This window comes from Macaca thibetana, chromosome 19, assembly GCF_024542745.1.
Source record: "Macaca thibetana thibetana isolate TM-01 chromosome 19, ASM2454274v1, whole genome shotgun sequence".
NCBI classification, from domain to species: Eukaryota; Metazoa; Chordata; class Mammalia; order Primates; family Cercopithecidae; genus Macaca; species Macaca thibetana.
The window spans coordinates 33,314,477-33,337,485 of NC_065596.1; the positions used below are offsets into that span (position 1 = coordinate 33,314,477).

Below are 23,009 nucleotides of genomic sequence, written 5' to 3' on the forward strand. Positions count from 1 at the left end.
TTTTCCATGAGCTTCTTGAAGAACCCTTGTACTAGAAAAGTGTATTCAAAAGGATATATAAAAGGATTGTAGATATGCAAGTGCCACTTACTTCTGGGATGCAAGGATGGTTCAACATATTCAAGCAAATCAATGTGATATACCACTTGAAGAGAATGAAAGATGAAAACCACATCACCTCAGTAGATGGAGAAAAAGCATTTCACAAAATTCAACATCCAGTCATCATAGAAATCCTAAACAAAATAGATAGAGAAGGCAATCTACCTCAACAATGGAAATAACCAAGCACAGAAAATGGAATGCTTTTCCTATAGGATCTCACATAATTCAAGAATGCTGTCACTCCTTCTATTCAATAAATACTGTCTGCCCCACCCTGGCTAACACGGTGAAACCCCGTCTCTACTAAAAAAACAAAAAATTAGCCCAGTGTGGTGGCAGGCGCCTGTAGTCCCAGCTACTCGGGAGGCTGAGGCAGGAGAATGGCGTGAACCTGGGAGGTGGAGTTTGCAGTGAGCCAAGATTGTCCCACTGCACTCCAGCCTCGGAGACAGTGAGACTCGGTCTCAAAAAAAAAAAAAAAAACCACACACGCACAAAACTGTCTCTCTTAGCCAGAGCAATTAAATAGCAAAAGAAAGAAAACTCATCAAAATCAGAAAGAAAGAAATTTATATTTGTTTGTAGATGACATGATATTCTGTGTAGAAAATTACAATGAGTCAACCAAAATATTACTGGTACTAAATAAATTCAGTGGATTTGCACAATATCAGCACCAAAAATTACTTGAATTTCCATACATTAACAATAAGCAATTTTAAAAGAAAATTTAAACACTTCCATTTGATAGAGAACTTAAAGAAATACGAATAAACGTACAAAGCCGAGAAGTTTGTACCTTGAAATCTACAAATGTTGATCAAAATGGTTAAAAACATAGATACAACCCATATTGATAGTTTTGAAAAATTAATATTGTTAAATAATTATATAACCCAATGTGATTTAGATTTAACACAATACCCATAAAAATGCCTATCAGTTGACCTTGCACCACAAAAGTGAAAATGGCCTGTTCCTGCCTTAACTGATAACATTACCTTGTGAAATTCCTTCTCCTGGCTCACCCTGGCTCAAAAGCTCCTCCACTGAGCACCTTGTGACCCCCACCCCTGCCAGCCAGAGAACAACCCCCTTTGATTATAATTTTCCACTACCTACCCAAATCTTTTTTTTTTTTTTTTTTTTTTGAGACGGAGTCTCACTCTGTCCCCCTTGCTGGAGTGCAGTGGCCCGATCTCAGCTCACTGCAAGCTCCGCCTCCCGGGTTCAGGCCATTCTCCTGCCTCAGCCTCCCGAGTAGCTGGGACTACAGGCACCCGCCACCTCGCCCGGCTAGTTTTTTTGTATTTTTTAGTAGAGACGGGGTTTCACTGTGTTAGCCAGGATGGTCTCGATCTCCTGACCTCGTGATCCACCCGTCTCGGCCTCCCAAAGTGCTGGGATTACAGGCTTGAGCCACCGCGCCCGGCCCCAAATCTTATAAAATGGCTCCACCCCATCTCCCTTCACTGACTCTCTTTTCAAACTCAGCCCACCTGCACCCAGGTGATTAAAATGCTTTATTGCTCACACACACACACACAAAATCCCTATCAGTTTTTGTTAAACAAAAAACAGGCTGGAAAAGTGGCTCACATCTGTTGGCCACACTAGTCTCAAACTCCTGACCTTAAGAGATCTACCCACTTTGGCCTCCCAAAGTCCTGGCATTACAGGTGAGAGCCACCACACTCAGCCTAATCCTCTTAACATAAACGGTTTAATGTCAATTAATGCTTGAACTCAATGTTAAGTCAGCTCAAACTCGAGTCAATGCTGAATTGACTCTAATTCAATTAATGCTTGATGGTTTACTATACTCATTGCATTTGGAACTATTATCTCAAAAATAAATTTTCTGATATTTTGCAACAGGTGACCTCAGACTGAAGACCTTGCCACACTGATGACATTTGTAAGATTTCTGTCCATTATGGATTCCCTGATGTCTAATGAGGTGTGAACTTGAAGTAAAGGCTTTGCCACAATCATCACACTTGTGAGGTTTCTCTCTTGTATGAATTCGCCTATGTTTTGCATAGGATGAAGCTTGACTGAAGACCTTGCCTCAATCATGACATTTGTAAGGTTTCTCTCCAGTATGAGTTCGCCGATGAACTGCAGTGTATGAATGATGTCTGAAGAATTTGCCACATTTACTACACTTTTAAGATCTCTCTTCATTATGGATTCTCCAATGATTTACAATGGTTGTAGTATTACTGAAGACTTTGTGACAATCATTACTTTAGTAAAGTTTCCCTATGCCATGGATTGCCTGATGGTGAATAAGTGTTGACTGCGCACTAAAGGCTTTGCCACACTCATTACACTTGTAAGGTTTCTCTCCAGTATGAATTCTAGTATGTTGTGCCAGGTGTGAATAACACCTGAAAGCCTTGTCACAAACCTTACATTTGTACGGTTTCTCTCCAGTATGAACTCTCTGATGTTGTGCAAGGTATGAATCACTCCCAAAAGCCTTGTCACAAACCCTACATTTGTATGGTTTCTCTCCAGTATGAATCCTCCTATGTATTTCAAGGCGTGATTTGAAATTGAAAACTTTGTCACATTCTTCACATTTGTAAGGCTTCTCTCCAGTATGAAGTCTATGATGACATGCAAGTTGTGACTGTGTCCTAAAAACCTTGCCACAATCATTACACTTGTAAGGTTTCTCTCCAGTATGAAGTCTATGATGATATGCAAGACTTGATTTGTGATTAAAGCTTTTGCCACATTCATTACACTTGTAACGTTTCTCTCCAGTATGAATGACCTTATGCATTACAAGAGATGAATTTTGAACGAAGGTCTTGCCACACTCATTACACTTGTAAGGTTTCTCTCCAGTGTGAATTACAATATGTTGTGCCAGGTGTGAATCACGTCTGAAAGCCTTGTCACAGATCTTACATTTGTATGGTTTCTCTCCAGTGTGAATTCTCCTATGTCTTTCAAGGTGTGATTTGCGACTGAAAACTTTGTCACATTCTTTACATTTGTAAGGTTTCTCTCCAGTATGAAGCCTATGATGACGTGCAAGGTTTGATTGTTGATTAAAAACCTTGCCACACTCATTACACTTGTAAGGTTTCTCTCCAGTATGAATTGTCTTGTGAACTAAGAGGGCTGAATTGCCGCCAAACCTCTTACCACACTCATTACACTTGTAAGGTTTTTCTCCAGTATGAAGTCTATAATGACATGCAAAGTGTGCTTTTTTACTAAAAAACTTGCCACATTTATTACACTTGTAAGGTTTCTCTCCAGTGTGACATCTACAGTGGCGTGCAAGGTATTGCCTCTGATTAAAGATCTTGCCACATACGTCACATTTATATTGTTTCTCTTCTAAATGGATTATCTGATGTTTTTTAAAGAGTGAGCTACAATTAAAGGATTTGCCATTCTCATTACATTGAAAAGATTTTACTTTCATGTGTACATCCTGGTTTTGTGTGAGTAATGAAGAATGGGAGAAATTATTCCCATAGTTATTAGAAACATGGGTTTTGGGCCTACAAGAAATTCTTTGGGCTGTTGGAACTGAGGAGGCATTGTTGATAGACTTCTCCACTTGATTATCAATTTTCCCTTTGGGCTGAGATATGTGCAGTTTAGACAGATGCAAATGAAAGCTTGATCTAAGCTGATCTTTAATAGGCTTGTTTCCAGCATGCCTTTGATCATATTTGTCTGTACTACCTGTCAACATTTTTATTTCTGTCATGGATACTTCATGGACATTTGTTTCATCTTCTTGCCACTGAAACACAAAATCATGAATATCTTTCTCAATTTCCTGGAAGCAACTTTCTCCAATGTGATGACTTGCTTGTCTTTGCAATGTCCCTGTGTGGATCACTTCTGTATTGCCTTGCCCTGTTGAAGAGAACTTCTTCATCCTGCATTTGGAAGAGACAGCTACAAAATATAAACACCAATAGGTTTCCAATTAAGTACAGATGGTATATAATACTGAAATGTGTAAATACGACACCAAAAACAACACTTATTTTAAACTTCCCAAACATGAGCTTCAAAGTTTAGGAACACAAAAGGAGGAATATTCTTTAATAAATGAAGGGTGATTACATGTCCTTCAAATCATTTCTATGGAATTCTATTTCCAGTATCATGACAAAACACTGATAGGGCACAAATAAAGTAAGAAATGTTTGTCCACTGTGACCCTAAAGTGTGTCATAGTTTGCAAAAATTTTATCACTGTCACAAGAAGAAGAAAAATATATATTCTTCATATTTACAGCATATTTACTGTATAGAAATAAATGTTAAAGGACTGGACAATGTATTATATTGGTAAATAATCCACAACAAGCTCTTGTAAGGATAATCAAAATCAATGGAAATTCTTATTATCAAACAATCATAGCACTGAGAAGACAACAAAAGATTACGAAAATTAGCCAGGTGCTGTCGCCCGTGCCTGTAGTCCCAGCTACTCGGGAGTCTGAGATACAAGAATCACTTTTAGCCAAGAGGCAAAGGTTGCAGTGAGCCAACATCGCACCACTGCACCCCAGCCTGGGTGACAAAGTGAGACTTCGAGTAAAAAAAAAAAAAAAAAAAAAACAGACAGGGCGTGGGGGCTCACGCCAGTAATCCCACTATTTTGGGAGGCCAAGGCAGGTGGATCTCCTCAGATTAGGAGTACAACCAGCCTGGCCACCATGGTAAAACCCCATCTCTACTAAAAATACAAAAAGTAGCCGGGCGTGGTCACGGGCACCTGTAATCCCAGCTACTTGGGAGGCTGAGGCAGGAGAATTGCTTGAATCTGGGAGGCGAAGACTGTGGTGAGCTGAAATCATTCCACTGCACTCCAGCCTGAGCAACAAAGTGAGACTCCATCTCAAAAAAAAAAAAGAAAACGTTAATACCATATTTTTCTGAATAACTGTTACAAAATTACCTATATCCATGTGGAACAGGTACTCTGTGACTTCTTAAAACAGTTTTCGTATTTTTATTGTTTTGAGATGGAGTCTCGCTCTGTCACCCAAGTTGGAGTGCAATGGCACAATCTGGGCTCACTACAACCTCAACCTCCAGGGTTCAAGCAATTCTCCTGCCTCAGTCTCCTGAGTAGCTGGGATTACAAGCATGCCCCACCATGCCCAGCTAATTTTTATATGTTTAGTAGAGATGGGGTTTCACCACGTAGGCCAGGATGGTCTCAAACTCCTGACCTCAGGTGACCCACATGTCTTGGCCTCCTAAATCCCAGGATTACAGGCATGAGCCACTGCACCGGGAGGCACTTTTCACATTAATGAGTGGAATGTATCAGTTATATTGCATACCACGTACTGAAAACTCACATGTAAAGTCATAAAAATCAATAATAAAATATTGTAACCCTCGATAAAACAAGCAAGAAACTAATAAGTAGATTTATACAGCCTACAGAATTTTAAACAATTCCCTCTTAAGAAAAAAAGCCGGCGGGGCACGGTGGCTCACGCCTGTAATCCCAGCACTTTGGGAGGCCGAGGCGGGCAGATCACGAGGTCAGGAGATCGATACCAGCCTGGCTAACACAGTGAAACTCTCTCTACTAAAAATACAAAAAATTAGTCAGGCGTGGTGGCGGGCGCCTGTAGTCCCAGCTACTCAGGAGGCTGAGGCAGGAGAATGGTGTGAACCCCGGGGGACAGAGCTTGCAGTGAGCCGAGATCGCACCACTGCACTCCAGCCTGGGTGACAGAGTAAGACTTCGTCTTAAAAAAAAAACAAAAACAAAAAGAAAAAAGCCACAACTTGTTCTTATGACCAGTACACAACATAAGAGCTGAAATACGTTAAGATCACTACCTTCTAATACATGAGGTCAAGAAAATACACAGCATTATAAGGAATAAGAATTGACTATGGCTGGGCATGGTGGCTCATGCCTGTAATCCCAGGACTTTGGGAGTCCAAGGTGGGTGGATCACCCAAGGTCAGGAGTTCTAGAACAGCCTGGCCAACATGGTGAAACCCCATCTCAACTAAAAATACAAAAATTAGCCGGGCATGGTGGCAGATGCCTGTAATCCCAGTTACTCCGAAGAGCTGAGGCAGAAGAATCACTTGGCACTGGGAGGCAGAGGTTGCAGCAGTGAGCCTAGATTGTGCCACTGCATTCCAGCCTGGGGGACTAGAGAGAGACTTCGTCTCAAAAAAAAAAAAAAAAAAGAATTGAGTAATGGCCAGGTGCAGTGGTGCATGCCCGTAATCACAGCACTTTTGGAGGCTGACGCAGGCAGATCATGAGGTCATAAGTTCGAGACCAGCCTGGACAACATGGTGAAACCCCATCTCTACTAAAATTACAAAAAAATTAGCTGTGTTTGGTGGTGGGTGCCTTTAACCCCAGCTACTTGGGAGGCTGAAGCAGGAATCATTTGTATCTGGGAGGCTGAGGTTGCAGTGAGCCGAGATCATGCTACTGCACTCCAGCCTGGGCGAGAGAATGAGACTCCATCTCAAAAAAATAAAATAAAATAAATAACGACTCTCCTTAAAGAAGCTTTGGTAGATTTGGCATTCTCTAATAGGATGTTCCTGCAGACAGGGACTTTGAGAGAATTGAGCCATGGGTGTTAACTACCGGTGAATACTAACAGTGCATTTATAAAGAAACATTAAAGAGCTCATTTCCTGTTCCTCTTTCCACCATATCAGGAGACGGCAGGAAGATGGCCAAGTTAAACCGTGAAGAAGGCTCTCACCAGGAAACAATGTGGCTGGCACCTTGCTCTTGGATTTCTTGCTTTCCAAATTCATGAGAAATAAATTTCTGTATCTTAAGCCTCCGAGTTTCAGCTATTTCCTTTTTTCTTTGTTTTTGAGACTCAGTCATGCTCTATCACCCAGGCTGGAGTGTAGTGGCACCATTATCCTACCCCAAGTGATTCTCCCTCCTCAGCCCAGAGTCTCACTCTGTCACTCAGGCTGGAGTGCGGTGGCGTGATCTTGGCTCACTGCAACCTCCACCTCCTGGGTTCAAGTGATTCTCCTGCCTCAGCCTCCCAGGTAACTGGGATTACAGGTGCGCACCACCATGAAGAGCTAACTTTTGTATTTTTAGTAGAGATGGAATTTCACCATGTTGGCCACGCTTGTCTCGAACTACTGACCTCAAGTGATTGGCCTGTCTCAGCCTCCCAAAGTGCTGGAATTATGGGTGTGAGCAACTGCACCTGGCCTATTTTTGACATTTAGTAGATTCGAGGTTTCACCATGTTGTCCAGACTGGTCTCAAGCTCCAGACCTCAAGCAATCTGCCCACCTTGGGTTCTGAAAGTGCTAGGATTAGAGGAGTGAGCCACCCCAGCTGGCCAGTCTAAGCTATTTCTAACAAGACAGTGAAATGACAGAGACAGGAAAAAGAGCATCTCATCATCAATATCACCGAAGCCTGACAAATCTAATGAAACAAAGGAAGTTTAGAGTCTGTACTGTAAAACTTGCAATACTTGAAACCATCTAATAGCAATAACACATTTTATTTTATTTTTTTTTATTTTTTTAAAGACGGCGTCTCGGGTCACCCAGGCTGGAGTGCAGTGGCGTCATCTCAGCTCACTGCAAGCTCCGACGCCTCCCGGGTTCATGCCATTCTCCTGCCTCAGCCTCCAGATTAGCTGGGACTACAGGCGCCTGCCACCACGCCTGGCTAATTTTTGGTATTTTTAGTAGAGACGGGGTTTCACCGTGGTAGCCAGGATGGTGTCGATCTCTTGACCTAGTGATCCGCCCCACTCGGCCTCCCAAAGTGCTGGGATTACAAGCGTGAGCCACCGGGCCCAGCCAGTAATACCATGTTTTAAAAACATTGAGGCAGGCTGGGCACGGTGGCTCATGCCAGTAATCCCAGCATTTTGAGAGGCTGAGGCAGGAGGATCACGTGGTCAGGAGATTGAGACAATCCTGGCTAACAAGCTGAAACTCCATCTCTACTAAAAAACACAAAAAATTAGCCCAGTGTATTGGCAGTCACCTGTAGTCCCAGCTACTTGGGGGGCTGAGGCAGGAGAATCACTTGAAACTGGGAGTTGGAAGTTGCAGTGAGCCGAGATCACACCACTGCACTTTAGCCTGGGTGACAGACTGAGACTGTCTCAAAGAAAACAAAACAAAACAAAACAAAAATGAAAGAAGGCTAAACAGTAACTGCAACCCACAAGCACATACAAAGTTTTCCAGTAAAGGTAAATAAAAAAACAGATAGGCCAGGCATGGTGGTTCATGCCTGTAATCCCAGCACTTTTGAAGGACGAGCCAGGCAGATCACCTGAGGTTGGGAGTTCAAGACCACCCTAACCTACGAGGAGAAACCGTATCTCTACTAAAAATACAAAATTAGCTGGGCATGGCGACTCATGCCTGTAATCCCAGGTAGTTGGGAGGCTGAGGGAGGAGAATTGCTTGAACCCGGAGACGGAGGTTGTAGTGAGCCGAGACCGCAGCATTGAATTTCAGCCTAAGTGATGACAGCAAAACTATGTCTCATAAATACATAAATTAACAAATGGACAGATACAGAAACTTGCATATGTGTACCTTTTCTTCATAACTAAACTTTTTTTGTTATTTAAAATTAAAAGTCATGAAAAAACACTGTAAAAATATGTTAATGAAAATGGAACATACACAGAAATAATTCTGACAAATAAAAAAGTTCTCTTGGAGAAGTAGTTTTTGCAGATTATGGATTTTTTTTTTTTTTTTTTTTTTTTTTTGAGACGGAGGCTCAGGCTGGAGTGCAATGGTGCGATCCTGGTTCACTGCAACCTCTACCTCCCGGGTTCAAGTGACTCTCCTGGATCAGCCTCCTGAGTAGTTGGAATTACAGCTGCCCACCACTGTGCCTGGCTACATTTTGTAATTATAGTACAGATGAAGTTTCACCATGTTAACCAGGCTGGTTGTAAACTTACCTCAGGTGATCCACCCCCCTCGGCCTCTCAAAGTGCTGGGATTAGAGGCGTGAGCCACTGCACCCGACCAGGTTACAGAAATTTTAAGTTTCATTATTATACTATAAGTTTAAGATGTTTAACATACCTGCAACAATAACCTTGGCCCAAATATCTATACAACACACTTCACTTCTGCATACTGAAAGGAATGGACACTAACGTGGTTGTTATATTCACCCTGGAATCATGCTTCAACCACTTACATGTTTACTAAGAACTAAAAGACAAAACTATCTACAATAATAACAATGGTTGGGCATGGCAGCTCACGCCTGTAATCCCAGCCCTTTGGGAAGCCGACACAGGTGGATCACTTGAGATCAGGAGTTTGAGACCGGCCTGGCCAACATGGTGAAACCCCATCTCTACTAAAAACACAAAGTTAGCTGGGCATGGTGGTGAGTGCTTGCAGTCCCACTACCCAGAAAGCTGGGGCACAAGAATCCTGTGAGCCTGAAAGGCGGAGGCTGCAGTTAGCCAAGATTACACCACTGCACTGTAGACTGAGCGACAGAGTAAAACTCTGTCATAAGAAAAGAAAGAGCGGAGAGATAAGCAAGGGCAAAGAAAGACGTCCTTTCAAAGATCTCAGGATTTAAACTTTTATTTTCCCATAGAATTCTCCCACTTGCAGAGTTTCTCCACATACTATTGGAAGGTGGAACTTCCACTCTGCCCATCTGAGCGGGCAGGGCTTACCTGCCTTTACACCTGTAATACATTCCCTCCCAGCTGGATTTTGTTGCTATTTTCACTTCACTCTCCACCGTCCAGGGCTCTTTCTCTTGCTCCAACATGGAGACAGCAGGTCAGAAAGAGACTCCTGCTTATAAAAAGAAAGGACCATGACGTGCTGGAGCTTTTCTAGAGTCCCAGCCCTACGTTTCTGTAGGAAGGAAGACATTACAGATGAATCTAGGAAAATATTTCACTAATTGCTCCACTGACTGCCTCCTTCTGAATGCTTGGGGAACGTTGTAATATGTAATATGTGGACATGGAGCTCTCTTCCAAGAACTACTGAATTGAAAGCACAGGAGAAGCAAACAGGGAACTGGAGATGTTTAAAGTCTGCCAAAAGGTTTTATTTTTGCTTTTTGAGACAGAGTCTTGCTCTGTCACCCACGCTGGAGTGCAGTGGTGTGTTGTCAGCTCACTAGAACCTTCGCCTCCTAGGTTTGAGTTATTCTCTTTCCTCAGCCTTTCTAGGAGCTGGGATTACAGGTGTGCACCCACACGTCCAGCTAATTTTTGTATTTTTAGTAGAGACTGAGTTTCTCCATATTTGCCAGGCTGGTCTCGAACTCCTGATCTAAAGTGATCCACACGCCTCAGTCTCCCAAGATGCCAGGATGACAGACATGAGCCACCATACCCAGCCTGCTGTAAAGTTTTATGCCTACTTTAGTCCTGAAGCCCCCACTGAGCTATCATGAAGAAAGCAGAACGTCTAAACAAAGGGGACAGTGAAAGTCCAGATGCTACATCATGAAGCTTTTCATTTCAAAATCAATACGGCTTCCATTTGAGTCAAGCAAGGATGTGGCACCCAAGAGAAACAAGAGAAAATGCAAAGATTCACAAGGGCACATCCCCAAGAGGGAAGTTAAACTCACCCAGGGAAACCAGGTTCCTATAATTCTCCAACATCACATCTCTGTATAGAGTCCTCTGAGCAGGGTCCAGGCATTTCCACTCCTCCTGAGAGAATTCTATGGCCACATCCCTGAATGTCAATAGACCCTGAAATGAAAACACATTTTAACCAAATGGTTATGGGTGGAGTTCTTATCTTTACAGAAAATGAGAAGAGGAGAGAGGGGAAAGCGTGGATTTAATTGTAGTGAATGTTCTGACAAATCCAAGTAAGGGATTTTTCACCACATGACGTCTTTTTTTTTCTTTTTATTTTTTTTGAGATGGAGTCTCACTCTGTCGCCCAGGCTGGAGTGCAGTGGCATGATCTTGGCTCACTGCAAGCTCCACCTCCCGGATTCACGCCCTTCTCCTCCCTCAGCCTCCCAAGTAGCTGGTACTACTGGTGCCCGCCACCACGCCCTGCTAATTTTTTTTGTATTTTTAGTAGAGACAGGTTTTCACCGGTTAGCCAGGATGGTCTCGATCTCCTGACCTTGTGATCCGCCTGCTTCAGCCTCCCAAAGTGCTGGGATTACAGGCATGAGCCACCACACCTGGCCTCACATGATGTCTTTATTATACTTTTTGAAGAGGTCAAGACACCCTGTCAGTATGAATTTCTTATGTTTGTAAAAAATACAAGAAATAAATTAAAAAATCAACGCAGAGTTTCGGACACACCAAGTGACATTCAGTATCTAGATGAGACCAAGCACGAGTGATGTCTTCACAGATGACAATGCCCACAGTGAAAGATCAGTCAGACACAGTGACACATGCCTGTAATCCCAGCTACGTGGGAGGCTGAGGCAGGAGAATGGCTTGCTCCCAGGAGGCAGAGGTTGCAGTGATCCCAGATCACTGCACTCCAGCCTGGGCAACAGAAACTCCATCTCAAAAAAATAAAAAATTAGCCAGGTGTGATGGCAGGCACCTGTGGTTCCAATTACTTGGAAGGCTGAGATGGGAGGATGGCTTGACCCTGAGGGTGGAGGTTGTAGTGAGCTACGATCACACCAGGGCACTCCAGCCTAGACAACAAAGTGAGACCCCATCTCAAAATAAAATACATGAAAACAAAATTACTCAAAGTACAAAATCCATTTTGTAAATGTTCACAAAATAACTGAGGGAAGAGAGACCCTCTCACATTGTTTTATACTCAGTACCTGTTTTAAGAAAAAAAAACAAGGAAGTGAAACCAGACAGGCGGCCCGGCACCAGGCCCAAAACCAGGCCTGGGCCTGCCTGGCCTAAACCTAGTAGTTACAAATCAACTACATTGTATAGAAGAACATTATGAAACTCCCTGCTCTGTTCTGTTTCACTCTGACCACACAGTGCATGAAACCCCTGTCACGTATCCCCTAGATTGCTCAATCACGACCCTTTCATGTGAAATCTTTAGTGTTGTGAGCTCTTAAAAGGGACAGAAATTGTGCACTCGGAGAGCTCAGATTTTAAGACGATAGCTTGCCGTGGCTCCCAGCTGAATAAAGCCCTTCCTTCTACAACTCAGTGTCTGAGGGGTTTTGTCTGCGGCTCGTCCTGCTACATAACAAAACCTACACAGATTCACAAAAAACTAAATGTTAATACAAAGGGTTGTCATTTGTCCCAGATTTTCAAACCATAAAAGATTTTCAAAATATATACATATGTGTGTATATATGTATGTGTATGTATATATGTGTGGGGGTGTCTATATACACACATATATACATACACATATACACACATATACATGTATATATACACATATACACACGTATACATATATGCATACACATATACACATGTATACACATATGTACACACATACACACACGTGCATACACATGTGTATACACATATACACACGTGCATGCACATGTGTATACATACACACACGTGTATACATATTTGTACACACACGTATACATATGTGTACACATACACGCGCGCATACATGTAGGTATACATATGTACACACGTGTATACATATATGTATACATATGTATGCACGTGTGTACATATGTACACAAATATATAGGTTTTAAATATACAAAAAGTAGCAAGTTTTGTTTAACTGAAGAAGAATCTCACCTTGCTGGAAAAGGATACTTTGGCAGTTGGGGGCAGGGGGGAATCTTGTCAGATCTAAGAAGACAGGAAACGCCGCTTCCTAGAGGAAGCAATCACCCTTTCAACTGCCTGGCCTGGAGGATGGAGAATCGTTTGAACCCAGGAGGCAGAGGTTGCAGTAAGCCAAGATCATGCCACTGCACTCCAGCCTGGGTGACAGAGCAAGACTCTGTTTCAGAAACAAATAACAAAAATAATAATAGGTGGAATGAGAGTATGGCTTTATCCTCTAGAGTAAAAAAAAAATAAGTACTGCTCCCATATTTGAGAAAAAATATAACCATTTTTACCAAAAGCCTGCTTCACAAGTCTCTCCATAGTAACACCACTGTCTCCATAAGCGTAATGTGCTAAGAATAGTTTAATGAATCTCCTGCTATTATTTATGTTGATTCTATATTCTTAACATGATGATGGAATCATTCATGTATCATTCATTTCCATTTTATTTATTTATTTATTTAAGACAGAGTTTTGCTCTTGTTGCCTGGGCTGGAGTGCAATGGTGCAATCTCAGGTCACTGCAACCTCCGCCTCTCGATTTCAAGTGATTCTTCTGCCTCAGCCTCCTGAGTAGCTGTGATTGCAGGCACATGCCACCATGCCTGGCTAATTTTGTATTTTTACTAGAGACAGGGTTTCTCCAAGTTGGTCAGGCTCACTCAATTACCTAAAAATGTAGTTTAAAATCAGGCAGAAAACATTTCCCCTTATTGGTCTTCTTTTCTAGAATTTACCATGTTCTCTGTGCACATTAATACGTGACTTCCATTGGCAGCTGCTCTAATCTTCGTCCACAGAGAGCTGACAGTGCATCCAGATGTGGCCCCTGAACAATCCCTGCTGCCCAACAGCACTCACACCACGGGACCCTCACCCCATCTCCATCCATGTCTGGTGTGAGCCCTTCCCAGGCCCATGTCCAGTGCCGCCTCTTCCCAACTTCATGTCACTGGGTCATGAGAGATGGAATCCAAGCGAGATGAGAGAGACTGAGGGAAGGCATGGGTGAGTGCGAGCAAACCTGTCAGGCAGGACGCTTCAGACTCAGAGAAGATTCCCAACTCCAAGGCCCAGCGTTTCTGAAAGGAAGGAGACAGAACAATCCACCGAGAATATCATCTCACCTGAGGAGGAGCCATCCCTGACTCCTCTGCTTTCCTCTTCCTTTTCCAGGTTTCTTCCTCAGGGTTTCTTCCTCACGTACCAAGAGTCTATAGAAATCAATCCTGAATGTTAAAAATATGCTGTTTATTGCTCAGAATCCACACACCCCCTCCCTGTAACACAATGACACATACAAAGGAGACCTCAGTCTGAGGAAGTACGGTCCCCCCTGCTGTCCACCACACCAGGGATGATAAACCCCTATAGGAAACTCCCACTCCCCTTCTGGAGAAGCCCCTACACGCGCTGCAGCAGTGGGGAGCTGGGTTGGAATGAGCTCCCCTTCAGAGCACAGATCCAGCCCTGACCAAACCCCATGCAGAGGCTGAATGTGGTGACTCACGCCTGTCATCCCAGCACTCTGGGAGACATAGGTGGGTACACTGCTTGAGCTCAGAAGTTTGAGACCGGCCTGGGCAACATGGTGAAATCCCATCGCTACCAAAAATACAAATACTTAGCCAGGTACGGTGGTGCACGTCTGTGTTTCTGTCATCCCAGCTACTTAGGAAGCTGAGGTGGAAGCATCACTGGAACTCAGGAGTTCGAGAACAGCCTGGTAAACATGGTGAAATCCTGTGTCTACTAAAAATACAAAAATTGGGCCGGGTGCAATGGCTCAAGCCTATAATACTAGCACTCTGGAAGGCCGAGGTGGGTGGATTCCTTGAGGTCAGGAGTTCGAAACCATCCTGGCCAATGTGGTGAAACCTCATCTCTACTAAAAATACAAAAGTAGCTGGGCTTGGTGGGCATCTGTAATCCCAGCTACTCAGAAGGCTGAGGTTGGAGGATCACTTGAACCTGGGATGTGAAGGTTGCAGTGAGCTGAAATTACACCACTGCACTCCAGTTTGAGTAACAGAATAAGACTCTAAAATAAAATACAAATACAAAAATTAGCCGGGTGTGGTGGCACACACCTGTAATCTCAGCTACTTGGGAGGTTGAGGCACAAGAATCACTTGAATCCAGGAGACAGAGGTTGCAGTGAGCCAAGATCACGAGACTGCATTCACAGCCTGGAGGACACAGTGAGACCTTTTTTTTTTTTTTTTAAAGTCCTAGTTTCTGATGTGATTGACACAGATAATAAACTTGAGTAATGTGATAGAGACTGACAGGCAGAGGGAACTTCAGATGGCAGTGGGAGGGCATGGGAGACATCTCTGAGCCTAGACCTGAAGGAGGAGAAAGGGACAGGACAGCATCGTAAATGAGCTGCCAAGGGACATAGGGTAAGAGCAGGACAATGACCAGAGACAGGAAGGGTTTTGGAGTTTGGGAAAAGAGAAAAGCAAACGTGACTGGGGCAGAGGGAGTCAGGAGATGAAGGCAAGCTCCCAGGCAGAGGCTGGACACTGGCAGGGGCCCTGGACACAGGGCTGTGGAGCCACAGTGAAGAGCTGGACTTTTGTCCCAGGGAACACAGGAAGCCGGTGGAGGGTTCCCTGCCAGGGACTGAATGACCTGCTTTGGATTTAGCTGTGCTATCCTCACAGTGAAAACATTTTCACAGAGTTACCCTGAGAAGGTCTGAGATGAGTACGAAGATGTGCCTGAATTCTTACATGGGGGGCTGGAAGGGCTAATGGGGAGGGTTGGTCTTTATCACCCTATCCTTTAGAAATAGAGAAGCATCTTTCACATACCTGGGCTAAAGAAACTTCTTTTGCAAGGTTCTGATGCCTTTAATTCCTAACATTTAATTTTTCCTTATGAGAAAAGTACAGTAACATTTATAAAATGCAGCAGTGTAAACACACAACTACTGACCTTGAAAACAGGGAGGCCGAGGTGGGCGGATCACCTGAGGTCAGGAGTTGGAGACCAGCTTGGCCTGCATGTAGGAACCCCGTCTCTACTAAAAATACAAAAATTATCCAGGCGTGGTGGCGCATGGCTGTAATCCCAGCTTCTCAGCAAGGCTGAGGCAGGAGAATCGCTTGAACCCAGGAGGTTGAGGTTGCGGTGAGCCAAGATCCCGCCATTGCACTTCAGCCTGGGCAACAAGAACAAAACTGCATCTCAAAAAAAGAAAAGAAAAGGAAAGAAAACAGGGAAAGTTGAACTAAGACATAAGCAAATTTTTTCAATCAAGAATACATGGGTGGTCAGGTGTGGTGGCTCACGCCTGTTTTCCCAGCACTTTGGGAGGTCAAGGCGGGTGGATCACCTGAAGTCAGGAGTTTAAGATCAGCCTGGCCAACATGCTGAAACCCTGTCTCTACTAAAAATACAAAAATTAGCTGGGTTCCATCCACAACTTATTTAACTTCTTGTTGCTCCTTCTCCCCAATCTTTAGATCATCCTCAATCTCCATCTATTTCCGCCTCTTCTCCCATCTCTGCACCTCCTGAGCTCTCCCTGTTAAATTCTCTCTTCCCCGTTATACCCCCCAGCCAGTCCCCCTCAGTCCAATAACCCTTCTGCCAGGTTGAGCAGGGCCCCTTCCTCCTTGTCTGGGGCCTCCTGCTCTGAGTCACCTTGTTTTCCTTTTAGCTGAGGGCATCTGTTCTTCCAATGTCCTACTTCTTTACAATAAGCACACTGGTTATGCTGCAAGCTCTGACAGCCAGGCTGAGTCTCTTTCCTGGGGCCCCCCTTCCCTTGCCTCTTTGGGGGGACCCCTCTGATCGCTGCAGCTAACAGGTTGGTGTTTCGCCGGGCCCAACGTTCATTCTCTTTGCTGTTTTCCTTATGGCTTACTGCGTCCCTGTTTACAAACACCTGGTTAACTATTTCTAAATAACTGTGACGTATTCATTCCTGCAAACCCAACCTGTTTCTGCACTTTTCTTCTAAAGTTTTCTGCACTTTGACTAAAGTCATGTTAATCATGTGCTGATTTTCAGGGCTATCAGGATCAAAGGGAGTATACATACAATAGGCCTCACATAGCCTGTCACAGAACTGTGCTGGAGTTTCTTCTTTTCCCTGGATGATCTCAGAGGCCTTGTTAATGTTTGTGGCCTTCCGGGCTCCCTCTTTAATCCTTCCAGGAGAGCTGCCCTGTGTCGGTTCAGCCTTTGCATATCCTCTCTTTCATTTGGGTCCCACCGGGGGTCGGTTCCTGGGAACTGGGTCCTTACATACTCTTGGGGGTTTTGGTAATCAGCTGGTGCCTGTTCCTCCAGCCACTTGGTTGCTGCTTGGAGCTCTCTCCACCTTTCATCTGTGTTAGAGAGGGACATGAGCAGCTGGTGGCAATCAGCCTAAGTGGGGTTATGGGTCTGGATAATAGTTTGGAGCAAATCAATTAGAGCTTGTGACTTTTCCGTATAGGATGGGGTATTGTTTTTCCAGATGAGAAGGTCGACAGAGGTGAAGGGCTGGTACACAAAGCACGCCTCTCCACCATGTGCCCATCCTCATCTATCCCGGTATACCGCTGCTCTCTCAGGGGCATTTGCATCCCAGTTTTGGTCGAGCTGCCAAGGGAGGGGTTTCTCCTGAGGCTTCACATCCTCTCTTGTCTACTCTGGGTGGCCTAGGGATATGTTTGTCTTGCGGAGATGCAAGCACTGTGGGCTCAAGAGTGGGGAGCGTCTCTCCCTGGTAAGGGGAAGGCACCGCCAGGATCACTGGTGCCATCTCCTGCAATGGGTCTTCTGGTGTTGGGTCAAACAGAACTTCAGGAGTTGATTTCCCTCGGCGGGTGGAGCGGGATCCTTCCATGACTATCTGTCCCTTTGCTACTAGCACTGCTGCTGCCTGTCCTCTTAGCCACTGTGAGTGGTCTAGCACCAGCTGTAACCAAGTGTCTATGTATGGGAACTGGTCTGAGGGTCCTGACTTAGCAGTTACCTTGTGCCATACCTTAGAAACAAGGGACCTGTCTAGGCTTCCTTCTGATGGCCAACCCACTTCTAATGTTGGCCAATCTATTTCACACAAAGTTCTAAGTTTTCCTGGTGTCATAGCAACCCCATAGTCTCCACTAAATCCCTTCTTAAAATTTTTCAACACAGTTCCTAGTGGAGTGGGCTTACTTTGTGTCTGACCCATGTTTCCTCGAGACAAAACACACTAACAGCACACGCACACCACAGAACAAAGAACGGGTAAAAAGGGCACACACGCACCTTTTCAGTTTACACCAAACGAGAATCAAAACCAAAATCAATGTATCCAGAAATCCAAGCCAGGTCAAAACCAAATCCAAAGTATCAAGCAATTCAAGTCAAGTCAAAAACCAAGGTGCTGGTACAGGCACACCGTGGGTGATCAGGCCACACTTCTACTCAAATGGAGGGGACAAGTTCCAAAGACCAGTGTTACCAAGTTTCAGATTTCCAGGCTTAAAGTGCCAGTTCCTTCCGAGTGTTCAGCCACTGGGTTGATCCTCTGTGGGGGCCTGCTGTGCACCGCTCCGACAGGCTTTCCACCGGGGCAACTGCCTACCCAGGAGCGCTCTCAGGATCCGCATTGCTCAAGCTGGCCGGAGTCCCCCACACGGATGTTCCACAGGGCAGGCCTAAGCGGCCTAAGGGGCTGCCTCCTTAATCACCTCGCTTCCCAGTCAGGGAACCAAGAAATGTAGCAGGAGGAACAGCAGACAAAACTCCTCAGACACCGGATTAAAGAAGGAAGAGGTTTTTATTCGACCGGGAGCGTCAGCAGACTTACGTCTTAAGAGCCAAGCTCCCCAAAGAAAGAGTTCCTGGCCCTTTTAAGGGCTTACAGCTCTAAGTGGTTCCACGTGAAAGGGTCGTGTTAGATTGAGAGCACATGTGGTTAGAGTTGGGGGTTAATCTTTTAACCTCCAGGTCTGGTCATCAGTGGCACTGGCTGGTCTTGCCACTGACTTCATTCCTGTTTTTCAACTTTTACTTCCTCCTCCTCTTCAGAAACAGGAGACTGTAAGAGAAATAGCTGCTCTCCTCACCTCGGCCTCCCAAAGTGCTGGGATTACACGCATGAGTCACCATGCCAGGCCCAAGAAATACTCTTTACTTCGCTTTTTAAATGTTGAGAAAATATAATGAAAACTAAAAAAATCTTCCCCAGATGAAAAATCATCTTCACTATGAAAACAAAGAAAGAAAGAAAAACCATTTTATTAATAAAGAGCCTTAGACCTGAATGTGATGGGAAATAGAGACAAACAGCTGAGAGGTTGAAAACAGAGAAAGAAACTTCACTGTTCTATACAACCCTTTAGGTACATGTTTTCTTTTTTCTTTTTCTGGAGACACGAGTCTCACTGTTACTCAGGCTACAGTGCAGTGGCACGATCTCGGCTTACTGCAACCTCCGCCTCCTGGGTTCAAGCAATTCTCCTGTCTCAGCCTCCCGAGTAGCTAGGATTACAGGCACCTGCTACCACGCTGGGCTAATTTTTGTATTTTCAGTAGAGACGGAGTTTCACCTTCTTGGTCAGGCTGGTCTCAAACTCCTGACCTCAGGTGATCCACCCACCTTGGCCTCCCAAAGTGCTGGGATTACAGGCGTGTCTGGCCTAAGTGTATGTTTTCAAGATAAACACTAATCAGTCCTCAGGGAAGAAGGCTTGACAACACCCTTGGTCACACATAGTTCATTGTGGCTCTACTTGGTAATGGAGGTGACCATCTGCGTCAGCTAATTAGCTTCATGCAAAGGAAGGGGGGGAAATGCTAATCCATGTCATTTTGGCAAGTGTGATATTACAACATAGCGACAGGTGCCCTCTCTAGTGAGGCCCCTACAATCCGACAGAAACTGAAGTCAGCCATAAATAATAAAATTTAGAATACATGGTTAAGTATAGAGTTTATGTGAACACAACGCTTGAGGACAGCCACCTGGAAACCTCAATTCCAAATGAAGGGGGTCCGTGTTCCCAAGTAGAGACGTTAATGTTTCACACACACACAGGGAAAGACAAGAGAAGCTTTAGCAGAATCACCACATTTTCCATTCAAGACCAGTAGTTGTAGCAACTTGACTGGTGACGGATTAATACACTTAAAGGAAGGTTACTTTATCACTCCAGAAGAAGGGACAATGATGCCAGGAGGTCTTGTCTCTGGGGCTGCTTAGTCTTCCTATTTACAGGAAAACTTTTTTTTTTTGAGACAGAGTCTCGCTCTGTCACCCAGGCTGGAGTGCAGTGGTGCGATCTCGGTTCGCTGCAAGCTCCGCCTCCTGGGTTGGGACTACAGGCACGTGCCACCATGCCCGGCTAATTTTTGTATTTTTAGTAGAGATGGGATTTCACCACATTAGCCAGGCCGGTCTTAAACTCCTGACCTCTTGATCCACCAGCCTCGGTCTCCCAAAGTGCTGGGATTACAGGCTTGAGCCTCCTCGCCTGGTCAAAACTTTTTTTTTAAATTGATATTAGGAAACTGAATTGTATACCCTTTTTTTTTTTGGTATGGAGTCTTGCTCTGTCGCCCAGGCTGGGGTGCAGGGGCATGATCTCGGCTCACTGCCACCTCCACCTCCCCTGTTCAAGCAGTTCTCCTGCCTCAGGCTCCCAAGTAGCTGGGAATACAGGCACGCCCCACCACACCTTGTAATGGCTTTGTATGTTTACTAGAGAGGGGGTTTCATCAAGTTGGCCAGGCTGTTTTCTAACCCCTGACCTCAAGTGATCCGCCTGCCTCTGCCTGCGAAAATGCTGGGATTACAGGCCTGAGCCACCACGCCTGGCCAGGAAAACTCTAAAAAATTGCGCCTGTGGCCGGGCGCGGTGGCTCATGCCTGTAATCCCAGCACTCTGGGAGGCTGAGGCGGGTGGATCACGAGGTCAGGAGATCGAAACCATCCTGGCTAACACGGGGAAACCCTGTCTCTACTAAAAACACACAAAAAAGTAGCCAGGCGTGGTGGCGGGCGCCTGTAGTCCCAGCTACTGGGGAGGCTGAGGCAGGAGAATGGCGTGAACCCGGGAGGCGGAGCTTGTAGGGAGCCGAGATGGCGCCACGGCACTCCAGCCTGGGTGACAGGGCAAGACTCCGTCTCAAAAAAAAAAAAAAGTTGCGCCTGCATGCCACTGGACTTTGGTTGCATGACCACCTTCATCTCAAGGCTCAGAATTAAAGGTCCGTAGCTTTTAACGTGAAATATTTGACGTTTGAAGATCCTTGGAAGAATCTTTCCTGAAGTCATGGAGACTCCAGATCCTCCAGAACAGAACTAGTTGTGTAGAGGTGTGTCCTTCATGCCCTTCAGGACCCTGATCTTCTCCCCACCCTTCCTGAAGGGAATCCAGGACCCCTGACTCTGAGCGCATCACCTGCTGGTGGCAAAGCCCCTGCCCATAATGGCCAAACTGGGCCCTGGTGATGTGCAGAGCACGGAAGACCCGGGAGCTGGAGTGAGGCAGTGACAGATGACAAAAATGGGGATGCCTTGGCACTGCCGGAGGACACAAGGTCTGGTCTGTTGGGCTTTTCTGACCTTAGTGAGGCCTTCTCCTCTTATTTTGACTGAAATAAATAGCCACAGGAAGTTCAGACCAATTAGAGTTGAAATTTCCAGAAGAAATGTGGCACCATCCCCACACTTGCCTCAGTGTTCCCTGAGGACACCTCAGCATCTGAACCACAACCCCAGAGTAGATGCTGCAGTTGTCCTGTGGCCAAGATGGGAAACAGGTATCCTCCAATGAACGGAGACACAAAATACTCAAAATAATCCATGCAGAAACGCATCTCTGGGTGGGCACAGTGGCTCCCGCTTGTAATGACAGCACACTGGTAGGCCAAGGCAGACGCATCCCCTGAGGTCATGAGTTCGAGACCAGCCTGGCCAACATGGTGAAACCCTGTCTCTACTAAAAATACAAAAATAGGCCGGGCGCGGTGGCTCAAGACTGTAATCCCAGCACTTTGGGAGGCCAAGACGGGCGGATCACGAGTTCAGGAGATCGAGACCATCCTGGCTAACACGGTGAAACCCCGTCTCTACTAAAATACAAAAAAAATTAGCCGGGCGAGGGTGGCGGGCGCCTGTAGTCCCAGCTACTCGGGAGGCTGAGGCAGGAGAATGGCGTAAACCCGGGAGGCGGGGCTTGCAGTGAGCTGAGATCCGGCCACTGCACTCCAGCCTGGGCAACAGAGCTAGACTCCGTCTCAAAAAAAAAAAAAAAAATACAAAAATACAAAAATAGAAGCAGGCACGGTGACTCTGGCCTGTAATCCTAGCACTCTGAGAGGCCAAGAAAGGTGGATTACTTTAGGTTAGGAGTTCGAGACCAGCCCGGCCAACATGGTTAAATGCCATCTCTACTAAAAATACAAAAAGTAGCTGGGCTTGGTGGGTGTCTGTAATCCCAGCTACTCGGGAGGCTGAGGCAGGAGAATCGGTTTAACCCGGGAGGTGGAGGTTGCAGTGAGCCAAGATCGTGCCACTGCACTCCAGCCTGGGCAACAGATTGAGACTCAAAAGTAAAATAAAATTAAAATACAAAAATGAGCCGGGTGTGGTGGCATACACCTGTAATCTCAGCTACTTGCAAGGGTGAGGCACAAGAATCATTTGAACCCAGGAGACAGAGGTTGCAGGGAGCGAGGTCACGAGACTGCACTCACAGCCTGGATGAGAGTGAGACTCTGTCTAAAAAAAAATTAAAAAAAATAAAAAGAGCATTTCTGATATGACTGATGCAGAGATAATAAAATCTGAGTAACATGAAAAAGACTGATGGGCAGAGGGAACTTCAGGTGGGGGTGGGAGGGCATGGGAGACAGCTCTGAACCTAGACCTGAAGGAGGAGATAGGGACAGGGCCATGATCATTTAGGGACACAGGGTAAGAGCAGGGACAGCGACCTGAGACAGGAAGGGTTTTGATGTTTGGGAAAAGAGAAAAGCAATATGCCTGGGGCAGAGGGAGTCAGGAGATGGAGGCAAGCTCCCAGGAGGAGGCTGGACACTGGCAGGGGCCCTGGACACAGGGCTGTGGAGCCACAGTGAGGAGCTGGGCTTTCAACATTTGTCCACATAGACCAGAGGTGCCTTGAGGGAAACATGCACTTAATAGCT

At 45.3% G+C, this 23,009-nt stretch overlaps 1 pseudogene across 1 annotated transcript in view; it reads right to left on the reverse strand.

The window, feature by feature from the left end:
• Positions 1 to 242: 242 nt before the first annotated feature.
• LOC126943020 (zinc finger protein 888-like) overlaps positions 243 to 23,009 on the reverse strand; it is a 56,030-nt pseudogene continuing 33,263 nt past the window's right edge. Inside the window, exons 3-4 of the transcript XR_007721681.1 lie at positions 10,721 to 10,847; positions 243 to 4,038 (exon numbers count right to left, since the gene is read on the reverse strand). The product of XR_007721681.1 is annotated as a zinc finger protein 888-like (transcript). The remainder of the gene's footprint in view (positions 4,039 to 10,720; positions 10,848 to 23,009) is intronic.